This window comes from Herpailurus yagouaroundi, unplaced genomic scaffold (assembly GCF_014898765.1).
Source record: "Herpailurus yagouaroundi ecotype Mexico unplaced genomic scaffold, PumYag 28, whole genome shotgun sequence".
In the NCBI taxonomy this organism is placed as follows: domain Eukaryota; kingdom Metazoa; phylum Chordata; class Mammalia; order Carnivora; family Felidae; genus Herpailurus; species Herpailurus yagouaroundi.
Genome location: NW_024412376.1, coordinates 42,919,635 through 42,932,664, shown reverse-complemented (window position 1 = coordinate 42,932,664; position 13,030 = coordinate 42,919,635). Strand labels below are relative to the sequence as shown.

Genomic DNA, 13,030 nt, shown 5'->3' with positions numbered 1-13,030 from the left:
GTCTCCTTCTCCAGGTTCTTCTTTATTTACCCTTATAGTTTCAATTCTGCTCTCTTCCTGAACAGCTCTCCAATTACTTCACAATGCCAAAATCCCTGGGAGCTTTTTTTATTTTTATTTTTTTCAGGAAAAAAAAAAATCAAATAATGAAAGCAAATTACTCTTCCAGAGACTGCCTCATGAAACCATCTTGGATAAGCAGCTTTGAAGTTCTTATGGTCTCCTTAAAACAATTGCATCCAACATGGCATCTGGTGGTCCATAAATCAGAATCATTTTTATATTTTCAAAGAAAATAGTCTGAAGCTATTGGCAACCCCACTCGGCATTTCTTTATAGAATCCCAGCAGGTAGACTACACTGATATCTTGGGAAATATTGACTTCAAAGAATGTGGTATGCTTTATCACTACACTCAGTTTAGGATCTTTTATCTAAAAGAAACAACAAAACTGTATCTAATGATCTTATGTGTTTCATCACCTTCTACAAATGACAATACAACACTTTTTGGATGGACTAGAGCTCATTATTCTAAACGTTCTCCTAAATAGCGATCTATCTCGTCTAAAGTTAACCCAATATAATAAAGCGAGTGACTTGTAAAACTTTATCACCAAGATCTTTTTATGTGGATTTTGCCTTAAATTCTGAAATTCTCTTTGGTACTGGTACTTCACCAATGGGTAGCGCTGAGTGTACAACTGGTCAACATTTCAATAACTGATAAGGATAGTTAATCATGAAACTTGAAACACTTTTTATAATAGAAGTTCATAGTGACTTCTACCACAAGTTTATTTTCCCTGTAGATATAGTTAACAGGCAGCAATTGTAGCTGTGGGTGTTAGCAAGTCACTTGGACTTACTTTGCTGAAATGGTTTTAGCAGTCATGATCAGTTTAGGGAGGATTTTCTGACCAAGGAGGATATATTTAAGGAATTCTGGGGGACATCTTCCTTCAGCCCTGTGAGCTAATATTTTAATCTTAAATCTATTTCATATAATGTCTCCAAAAGCAAACATTGTTTTTCTATATTAAAAGGTATATTTTTCTTTTCTTTTTTTATATATTAAATATAATTTATTGTCAAATTGGTTTCCATACAACACCAAGTCCTCATCCCAACAGGTGCCCTCCTCATAAAAGAGATCTTTTTCCAATCTTTATCCAGAAAACCTAGTTTAAAATTATAATCCTGGGGGCACCTGGGTGGCGCAGTCGGTTAAGCGTCCGGCTTCAGCCAGGTCACGATCTCGCGGTCTGTGAGTTCGAGCCCCGCGTCGGGCTCTGGGCTGATGGCTCGGAGCCTGGAGCCTGTTTCCGATTCTGTGTCTCCCTCTCTCTCTGCCCCTCCCCCGTTCATGCTCTGTCTCTCTCTGTCCCAAAAATAAATAAACGTTGAAAAAAAATTGAAAAATAAATAAATAAAATAAAATTATAATCCTGGACACAACCTGCTGCAGTGAGCAATACTTTGGTGATTTATTTCCCCTCCAAAGGTATATACTTATTCTTTATACTTTTTAACAATGCAGAGTATGGGCAAAACAACATCACTTTATGAGCTCTATCCACTGGTTTTAGTAAAAATAATTGCTTTCCCAATAAAAAGAATGACAGGAAGTTAAGAAATAAAGGAGAGACTGCTCTCAAAAAGAAGAAAATTGCCCTAACGTGAGGATAAAGTTTAATTATGGAAGCTCTGTGGTGCCCCAACTCATAAAACTCATTTTATTAAATTTATGTCCCATATTTTTGCCACACTATATTGCTTTCTGCACTTAAAATCCAGGCATGAGGATATGATTATTTTCCCACTCAGTCATTGGCTTCAGGGGACAGGGTCCTGATTTCACCAGGGTCTTTGGTCCGCTTGCCCTTTTGTTCCTTATCCAAAAGTTTCAGCAAATTTAACCTCTGAGAAGATACCCTTTCCTGTTAGCCTCATAGTTTGACATTTCTGTTTGCATATTAGGACTCTGCTCAGAAGTAGAAAGTCTTACAGCTGAGTGCAGGAGCGAGAGCCAAGGTGAAGTTTCACTGCCAACGTATTTCACACAGCGGGGCCAGCTTCCTTATTCAGGACTAAGCATCTGAATTCTACTTTTTTTAGCGTCCATTTAAGATTGACATGCTTGTCTAGCTCTCTCCAGCACCCACTCTTGAGTGCTATCTGGTTCATTCTGCTAAATGTCTTTGTCTCCGATATTAAATCATTCTCTTGAAGGGAAAAACTCATGTGTTTCAGAAGTCCTGGTTATCTGAAGGGCTTCCTGCACCCATCACATCTGGATAAGGGATTGACTCCCCTCTCCTTCATTTGCAGCGACCCCGCCTGACCAGAACATTCCTGTGTCAAATTTGGTCCTGTGTGAGAAAAAGAAATATTCTCACTTTATACCTGGATTGTGTTTCAAAGTTTCATCCATTAGCCAGCTGCTTGGAACTCATTTTCTAAACTGTTAACAGTCAGAGGCTGAAACACATACATAGGCATTTTTCGGGATCCAGCAAGTACTACTAAAAATGAGGAAGGCGGGGTGGAATATGCATGATTTTTAAAACTTCCAGTAAAGCAGAAATTCCTGGCCAATGAAAGCCCTGCCCTTTATTCCCTATCAAGAGGCAGTGCTGAGGAATAAGCAGATAGTATGCACCCTGAGCCCGCCCTCAGCCTGGTGTTAGAATTCTCCCCTTGTGGAAATACTGCAGGGTCCAGACAGGACTCAGCCTTTGCAGAAACAGCAGAGGGTGACTCATTACTTGTTTTCATAACTGGGTGATGATTCAGAGATGAGCATAAAAAGGTAGGGTCAAAGGGTTGGTTTCTGGTTCATTCTAGTTAACTACAGCAGAGATTACAGCCCTATGTGAGCATCCAACACAGCTCTTCCCTTGTCTGGGGATACTGAGGGGCAACCGTTTCTCTGTCCATTTATGGAAACAAGCAAGCAAGAAAGAAACAAGCACAATTCTTAAATAAAGGATCTTTAAGTAGAGGATTTGCAAACACGATCCGTTTTCTTTCTGTGTGGCCTATCTTCTAGAAAGCGGCACACTGATTTTGGTCTACCTTGTTTAGGAAAAATAGACACTGATCACAATTCGTTAGTCCCATCTGCTTTCTATAAGAAGAGTCACTATATTGGTTGCGTTGGGGGGGGTCTGAGGCCTTATAAAGGGTCTATGAGATATTGTGTGCTAAATACTAAAATTCACATTAAATTGGAGAAAAGCAATTTTATAAAATTGGTCAAAATGCCAATAGTGAAAACTTAAACAAAACACTTCAAATGCTAGAGCCTGAGGAAAAGTGGGTTTCATTTAAGGTAAATGACGTGTTGGAGGGCAACATGAAATTCTGAAAATTACTGGTGTGTATTTGCATGTCGTCAAATTTCATTCCAAAATTCATGGAGTTCATTTTCTTTACTGCAAGAGTTACATGGCACTGCCAGACCAAGAATGGCAAACGCGCGGCCCGCTAGCCCACGTGGTCTGAGAGACGAATTGTTTCGCCTCTTAAAGTTTGAATGTGAATAGTTTGCGCGGGGACAGACGCACTTCACCAGACCTGTACTTCTACACTCAGCTGCTTTGCACATTGATGGTGTACTTGGGTCCCGAGGGTGTTGTTGCTGTCGTTGTCCTCGTTGTTTTCCCCCTAGATTATGTGACTTTGGGAAGTGTTAGGCAAGCACATGTTAAGAAAAGCAATGAAAGAATACCAGGGGACGAGAGGTGAAATTGCAAGAGTTAGAGAAAGAAAAAAAGATTTGGATGGCAATATTTATTTAGTTCCCATTATGCGCTGAGCCGTATCCAAAACACTAGGTAAAAACCAATAGATAAAACAAAGTCCCTGCTCTCATGGAGTTGATATTCTTGTGGGGAAAAGTATAAAAACAAGTATTGTCAATGGAGATGAGAAACATGAAGAAAAATAAAGCAAAACAGGAGATATAAGTGATGGGGGTGAGAGGAGGAAGATGCTTGTATGTAGGATGGCCAGGGAAAAACTTGTTGGAAAGGAATGACTTTCTAGGCAGAATAAAAGGAAGTGCAAAGGTCCTGAGACCAGAGTATGGGCAGTGAGTTATAGGAGAAAGAAGACCAGGCTGGAGAAAGAAGATTTGAGTGAGGATATGGTAAGACACAGTAATGGGTCAGATGATGTAGGACACAGCCATACTAAAAACTTTCCTCTAAGGCAGTCTTGAGCAGATTAAATGCATTATAAGTGTATGATCTTACATGAATTCCAGAAGAATGACTGCAATTGTGTTGAAAATATAGAGGGAAAGGCAGAAGTTAGTGGGCAGTTAGGACGTTCTTGCAGTACTAGTGGTAGATGGATGAGAGTAATAATGGAGATGCTGAGAAGTGGTCTGTATATTCTTTGAAAGTAGAACAAATAGGATTTGTTGATGGATATGGAGCATGAATGAAATAAGAGGAATTAAGGTTCAATCTACTTTTTTGTATTTTTTGTATTTTTTATTTTTTGTATTTTTTTCTTTAACAAAAGTAACAAAATAATGATTCAAGATGTTGGGCTCAACATCTTGAAGAATGGGAATGCCATTTATTGCTATAAGCAAAAACAGGCAAAGGAACATATTTGAAGGGTGGGACCATAAATTCAGTTTGGGATATTTGAATCCTATATTTGAGATGCCTTGTTAGACTTCCATATAATAATACCAAGTAGGGGGTTGATTACATGAATACCAAGGTCAGAGGAGAGATCCGAACTGTCAGTAGAAATTTGGAATAGTCTATTGATAGTTAACACTTAAAAGTTAGAGGACTGAGTGAGATCATGTGAAGAATGAATGATAAAGAGATCTGAGGATGGAATCCTTAGGCATTGTCAAGTTTAGATAAAATGAAGAGCAAGATCATTAAAAGTAAGAATGAGAATAAAGGATGAAATGCTGCATGTTTGAGGAAAGAATAAAGGTACAAAATAGTTTTTAGAAGACTAAGAGGATGATTTAAAGGCAGTAGAATCTCCTGGCAACAGTTTAAGGGTCCACTTGATATTAATAGGAACTGAAGCAAGATCTGTTGGCATAAGTGTATTTTCTTTCAGCCACCTTCTACAGTTCAGGGACAGAAGGGAGTGGAGTGGGAGTTTGGACTGGGCTAAAAATAAGTAATGGGAGAGAACAAGGGAATTGGGACATGTATAAGGTAATGATTATCATGTTGAGCCACTGAGTCTTAATTGATGAACGAGATAAATTAGGACATGCGAAAGTGAGAGACAAATGCTAAGGTCAATAGAGAGGTGTTTCTTCTGGGGCTAAAAAAAATGATTACAGTGAGATGGAGAGATAAGACGTAGTGGTGGGAGTGTATGGTGTCTGAAATTGATATTATGAAGGAGGACACAGTTACCAGTAGTGATAACATCTAGAGTGTGACCATAAGAGCAGGTGGCTGAACTGATAGGCAGGATAAGGTCATGGGAGGAGGACATCAAGAGCCTGAAAGGTGAGATTATTGCAATGATTTTAAAACACCAAGAAATTGGGAGAAGACTACTGTAAGAGAGATTGACAGTGGGCCAGGGATGAGAATCTTCAAGGAATGATGAGAAGAGACGATGAAGTCTGTATATTGATACATGGAGAAGAGGATAACCAACAACTGAGCTTCAAAGGAAGCAGGAATGTTTAGGGAGAAGGCGGGTGGCAGTGAGGGGGGGGCAGAATCTGGAATTGGCAGTGAACACTCACAACTATAACAATGGGTTTCACTTAGAATAAAGAAGTGGCAGTAAGGTGGAGAGGACCCTGAGGATATAGGAAATTTTGCTGATGTCCGTGAGTTCCAGAGGGCACAGTGGGAGAGTCTATGTTTTGGGAAGAATGTGAGATTGGGTCATACAAAGGAATGGACAGAGATATTTGGGGATGTGATTTAAAATGATAGGGACACCTGGGTGGCTCAGTGGGTTAAGTGTCCAACTGTGGGTCAGGTCATGATCTCACTGTTTATGGGTTTGAGCCCTACTAGGGCTCTGTAGGGTTCTGTGCTGACAGCTCAGAGCCTGGAGTCTGCTTCAGATTCTGTGTCTCCCTCTCTCTCTGACCCTCCCCCGCTTGCTTGCACTCAGGCTGGGTTGTTCTCTTGCTCTCTCAAAAATAAACAAACATTTAAAAAAAATAAAGCGATGAGTGGTGTCGGGGCTACTTTTGGTGACTCTAATAGCATGGACGTATGTAATCTGCAATTGAAGAGAAATTTCCAAAACAACTTACAAGTTTCAAGTACAGAAAATAATGGGAGAATATGGTTTGTGCGTATATTAAAGCAGTTTTATTAGACAATTTACTACCATGACCAGTAGGTGGTACTGTTGGCCCAAGATAGTTTGGTTGCTGTTTGGCAGGGAGAAAAGGGAATGAGATCACAGATGGAGAATAATGGAGACAAGGCAGTGGATCAGCCACGAGGTAAAATATAAAGTATGCTGGTAGATTGAGAAGATCTTCCTTTATGGATTAATCATTCTTCTACAAAATTAATGTTTCTATGGATGGACAAACAAGCTCTAAGTCTCAGAAAGTGTTTTGTTTTGTTTTGTTTTTGACTTGAACATAAAGATAATCATGGAAACACAAAAATGCACATTATTATGTCTTTGTTTTTTTTTTTAATTTTTTTGGGATGAAAAAATCAGAAACAGAGGGAGAAAAGAAAACTGCAAACATTTGCAGGTTATTGAAGACAATTCAAGATGTCAAGCTGTTGTGATTTCTCTCATTTTGCTCTGGGACAGCCATGTGCACTCATCCTGGTAGGCAAATGCATGAGAGTCACTGGCTATATTCTGATATTTATCTGAAAACACATGCTCTGTAAAAGGCAAATTCAGTGTTTGCTATAAAAACAAACAAACAAATCCACCCCCTCTCCTCTCTTCTCCCTCTTGCTTTGGGGATTCAGAACACAGAGCTCAGAAAGCCAGAGGCACAATGACTTCCTTTTCAGAAGAAGCCGCTGAAAGAGGCAGATGCTGATCAGAGTCTATGAGCTTTGCATATTCATATTCCTTAGTTGTTCAGCATTAGAAAATTCCGGTAATGAGCATGTGAAAACTCTAGCAGCCTTTGTATAGCTTGGGGGTTTGCTATTCTCATGTTCTCTGTGTAGAATTGACTCTTATCAAATGAGGAGGGTGCCCCCCCAAATTGAATCAGTGCTTGTACATTGAAGTTTTCAACATCACCCACAAGATTTTTAAGGGCTTGTCAAAAGAATCTTCATAGTCTCTAACCATGAATAAAAATGATTTCAGATATCATCTCTATTGCACATTTTATTTCATGGGATTAATTTAATTGATTGAGCTGAATAGTTAAGAGTTTTTAAGTGGTTGCTAGTAATAAAGAGAAATTTTTAAATTTTTAGAAAAATATACCAAGTACCTGCTGCCATAGTGATTTTATTTAAATGGTTGAAACTCTTCCTTAATGTTAATACAGTTACACCTTGATTAAACAATCTTCTAAGGCAAAAACGAAAAACAAAAAAAAAAAAACAAACTAACAAACTCCTTTCTAACGAAATCAGCCTTATTAAGAAAAAAATCTGGGGGCACCTGGGTGGCTCAGTCGGCTAAGCATCCGACTTCGGCTCAGGTCATGATCTCGCGGTTCCTGACTTCGAGCTCCACTTCGAGCCCCTCTGTGCTGACAGCTCAGAGCCTGGAGCCTGCTTCAGATTCTGTGTTTCCCTCTCTCTCTGCCCCTCCCCCGCTTGCACTCTGTGTGTGTCTCTCTCTCTCTGTGTCTCAAAAATAAATAAACATTTAAAAAAATTTTTTAAAAAGAAAAAAATCTGCAGCTATCACATGAAGTTGATCTGCTTGGTATTTGCACAGTAAAAATGCCATATGAGCCATCTCACATATTGCCAAATATAGTCAAAAGTTGACACTTAGCTCTAGGAAAAATTAATCTTTTCTAAGTTTCTCTTAGATACATCATCTTGGCAAGGTATTCGAGGGCCAGGTTATTGTTTAAAAACTTGTAGAAGATTCAAAGACAGGAGTTTTTGAGCTGAACCCCAGGAAATTTTCTGGAGAGAATTGCTATTTCTCCTCTTCATTAAGAATTACAGCACAAGACCAGAAATGTCTACTTTTTCCCCGGCTGTTAGGTAGCCAGTGGGCCTTGAACTACATTTTCCTTAAGGATGATTGACTCTAGAATAAAGAGGGGGCATTCTAAAGTAATGTAGATCTTCAGTATTTTGTTATAATGGAAAATTTTCTCTCTCTGATACTTGAGCAAAGCCTGCTCTTCAAGTGGCAATGGCGTCTGTCACCAATCAAGAGCACCTCTAACTATCTTGTCTCTATCAATAGTTCCCATCTGCAAGCAACTCAGAGCAGCGTTTATCGCAGTGTGCAAAATCACCTATGGTATTTGTTAAATATTCCTAGACCTCATCCTAGACCCAGTGAGTCAGGATCACTGGGATGAGCTGAAAATCTGCATTTTACAAACTCAGAGTTGAATCTCTGTTTAACCTCCTATTGGCAACTATGATGTAACTATGTTCCTGAAAGAGCTTTTAAACAGAACTACTTGGGGCGCCTGGGTGGCGCAGTCGGTTAAGTGTCCGACTTCAGCCAGGTCACGATCTCGCGGTCCAGGAGTTCGAGCCCCGCGTCAGGCTCTGGGCTGATGGCTCCGAGCCTGGACCCTGTTTCCGATTCTGTGTCTCCCTCTCTCTCTGCCCCTCCCCCGTTCATGCTCTGTCTCTCTCTGTCCCAAAAATAAATAAACGTTGAAAAAAAAATTAAAAAAAAATAAATAAATTAACTTGGGGCAAGCCCCTCTCCCGTTCATGCTCTGTCTCTCTCTGTCCCAAAAATAAATAAACGTTGAAAAAAAAAAATTAAAAAAAAATAAATAAACAGAACTACTTTATACGCCTGTAGAGCTGCACTAAGACAGGAAAACAAAATGAAATACCCTACGTTCACTTGACAAATCATGAGCAGGCTCAGAGAAAACTTATTAGTGATCAATCCAACTTTTAGTACTTTCCCAAACCCTTCCTGAACCTTCTTTGCTCCTCCCATTCTCAGCACTTTACTTGAGTCCTACTTCATCAAGAAAATGGAGGTGCTTCTCTGTGAGTCCTGTATTTCCAGATTTCCTGAAAAAAATTCCTGACTTCATTCTTCTCTCTTCCCTGGAATAATTTAGTCCTGCTTAAAATCTCTAGACGATTATGACTAATACAGGCTACTTCCAACCTTTTCTTCTATTACAAATAATGATTTAAAATGTTTTTATAACAATCTGGACTTAGTGTTCTAAACTCTTTCATCCAGTATCACATACCCAACTGTTCCTTGACATTTGAATTGGATCCTTTTATAATAGGATTGAGTTCCTGATATTCCCCTTAAAGTCACTTTCTCTTCTACAGCCTTCACCACCTCAGTTTCTGGCAATCTCTTTCCCCCAGTATCTTAGGCCAGTCACTTTGATGTCATCTTTGACTGCTTTATTTTCCTAGTTACTCACACGAATTCATTTGCAACACCTAGCAGCTCTACCTTTAAAATATATCTAGACGTTGGGGCAACTGGATGGCTTAGTTGGTTAAGCAACTGACTCTTTTTTAAATTTTTTTAATGTTTATTTATTTTTGAGAAAGAGAGACAGAGCATAACCTGGGGGGGTGGGTGGGTAGAAAGAGGGAGACATAGAATATGAAGCAGGCTCCAGGCTCTGAGCTGTCAGCACAGAGCCCAACGCAGGGCTCGAACTCAGGAACCATGAAATCATCAGGGCTCGAACTCAGGAACCATGAAATCATGACCTGAGCTGAAGTCGGGTGCTCAACCGAAGGAGCCACCCAGGCGCCCTTAAGCAACGGACTCTTGATGTCACCTCAGGTCACGATCTCACGGCTCATGGGTCCAAGCCCCACAGTGGCTCCACACTGTCAGTGCAGAGCCTGCTTGGGATTTTCTCCCTCTCTCTCTCTGCCCCTCCCCTGCTTATGTGCACACTCACATGTGCTCTCTCTCTCAATCTCTCAAGAATAAATACATAAATTTAAAAATATGTCTATATCTAGGATAAGAACACTTTTCATCACCTGATTTTACCATCTCTCCCACCCAAACCACTCATCTCTTATCTGGATTATGAACACCCTTGCTCTCTGCTGCTCTTACTTCTGCAGTCTATTCTCAGCACAGTGGCCAGAATTATCCTGAAAAACTTTTAAGTCGTGTCATGTCATTTATCTGCTCAAAACCCTCCAATGGCTTCCCACCACTTACAGCAAATGGCAATTTGTTCACTGTTACCTGTGAGGCCCTTCTAATCTGCTTCTTGTTCTCTCGAACCATCACCTCCTATTCTCTCCCTTGTTCTTTCTGCAGCAGCCACGGTACCTCCTTACCAGCCCCAGAACATGCCGACTATGCTTTCTTGACCTTTGAGTATGACTTCTCTCTTGCCTGGCTCCCTCACATCCTTCAAAAAAATTTTTTTCAGGTATTCCACAGCCATGCTATTTATTTATTTATTTATTTATTTATTTAAGTTTATTTATTTTGAAAGAGAGAGAATTGAGTGTGGGAGGGGCAGAGAGACGGGGGAGAGAGAGAATCCCAAGCAGTCTCTGCACTGTCAGCACAGAGCCCGATGCAAGGCTCGAACCCATTAACCAGAACTGCTAGATCATGACCTGAGCCGAGGTTGGCTGCTTAACAGACTGAGCCACCCAGGCGCCTCCACAGCCACTCTATTTAAAGTTTTAATTTCTTTAACCCTGATACTTTGTATCTTCTTTCCTTAATTTAATTTTTTCCTTTTAGCACTTAACATTATATCACATGCTATATATTTTACTTACTTGTCTTGTTTATTTAGTCTCTTCTTCTAAGGTAGAGTATTTTTTTGTTTTGTTTTCCTCAATGTTATTTCCCCAGCACCTAGAACAATGTCTGGCACATAGTAGGTGCTCAATATGTATTTTCTGGGTGTTGATTAAATAATTCTTTGAAATGCAAACACTGGCAATTCCTGTCATCATTGGTAATATTTCTGGGAAACATCTCATTAAAGTAAGGCAATAAACACAAGCATAAAAGTAAGAGAATAGGATGTAGGGAATCAAGGGAAGCAACAGAGAGGCCAGTTAGGAAGTCGTTAGGAAGCTACTGGCCGTCATCAAGCAGAAGTTGATGATATCAGTGGAGATAGTAAAAAGTAGTAAAGTTTTTGGAAATATCAGAGTCAAGAGAATTGGAGGTCAGACGTGGAATGTGATAGAAAGAATTTAAGATGGACTCCAACATTTTGGGCTGAGTGGCTAGAAGCCTGGAGTTGCCATTTTGTAGGAAGGAACAGATTCAGGGGTTGGGGAGGGTGAGGGGATAGCTAAAATCAATAAATTTTTTTCACATTCAGTTTGAAATTCTATTAGACATCCGGTGAGGAGTTTCAGTATGCAGTTGGTTATATGGATCTGGAATCCAGAGGAAAGAAAGGGACTGAAGATACAAATTTAGGAAGCTCAATAGATAGTATTTAAAGCTATGGGGCTAGGCTTTTCCACATTCCTCCCCACCCAACCAGAGGCCATAAAGCTGATGCGTGCTGGTGGTGCATGCCAGCTACACCATGGTCCAGCTCACTACTGTCCTCTGCAAGGCCTACCATGGTGTCCACTTATAGATCTGCCTTGCACTGTGTGGCTATACCAACCAGCTTTTCTACCACATTGTTACCATTCACAACAGGGATGGCTGTTTCATGGAGCAGCTGGATTCCTATTATCCACTGCCCAACAGTCATGGAGAGAGAATCGTTGCTCTCAACCTGGACTGGATCTGGGATTGAAATGCCTGTGGAGCCCATCTCTGTAAGCCTGTAGGGTAGCTTTTGGGCCTTTCTGGATTTTTCCCTCTGCATTCCATGAAGATCACAAATGCTGAGAGGCTGCAGAGGAAACGGGAGTGGGAAGTCCTTTTAGCATCTCAGAAAAAGGATACAGAAGGTACAGAAACAAAAATGAGCTGACTTCAGTGAGAAGAACATTGGGAAAAAGATCAAAGTCCTCTTAAAACACTTGTGCAGAGCTCTTAGTTTTATTAGATTTGGAGGTCAATAAATGGAGTTTTATGAGTCAAAAAAATTAAACAGATAAAGCTATGGGGTTGGATAAAGTTTTCATAAAATGAATATAATAGAGAAAAGATCTGAAGAGATCTCAAAGATAAAAAGGAATCAGCAAAGGAGCCTAAGAGTTAGAAACAGAATCAAGAAAGGATGAAGTCCCACAGACCAAATGAGGAAAGGATTTAAAGGAGGGAGTGGTTTTCTATGTCTGATAGGTAAGACAGGTAAGAGGAGGACTTTGAGACACAGAGATTATTAGTGACCTTGACAAGATAAGCTTACCAAAATGGTGGAGACAAAAGTCTGATTAAAGTGGACTAGGAAAGAATGGGAAAAAGAGGAAGTAGAGACAGTGAGAACAGACTCCTTTGTCTAAGAATTTTGCTATAAAGAGGAGAAAAGAATGAGCCTGTAACCAAACAGAGTTTGAATGGGGCTGAATCAAAAGAGGTTTATTTCTGTTTTCAATTTGGACAATATTACTAACATGTTTGTACACTGATGGGAATGATCCTGTAAAAAGGAAAAAAGTCAATGATGCAGGAGACCACTCCATGAGTAAGTTTCTTCAAAGAAAGAAAGAATGGAAATGGAATTGCCTAATGGAATAGGCAATTGGAATAAATGCCTAAATGGAATAAGTGACAGGATTTTTTCTCACAACAGTAAAGAAAGCATAGTAGGAGGTCACCCATACAGGTAGTTTTATAAATTTGGTTAGAGAAGCAAATGGAAAATACTTTCTGATTGTTTCTATTTTCTCAATGAAATAAGAATCAAGATCATCAACAGGGAGTTGAGGAAAGGCATGGTAAGGAAAGAGGAATGAGGTGAGAAATAATGATCTAGAAAGAACTA

The 13,030-nt window shown here is 39.9% G+C and overlaps 1 pseudogene; it reads left to right on the top strand.

Moving 5' to 3' along the window:
• The first annotated feature begins 11,668 nt into the window (after nt 1-11,668).
• LOC121036219 (28S ribosomal protein S16, mitochondrial-like) lies at nt 11,669-12,073 on the top strand (annotated as a pseudogene).
• Nucleotides 12,074-13,030: the final 957 nt, after the last annotated feature.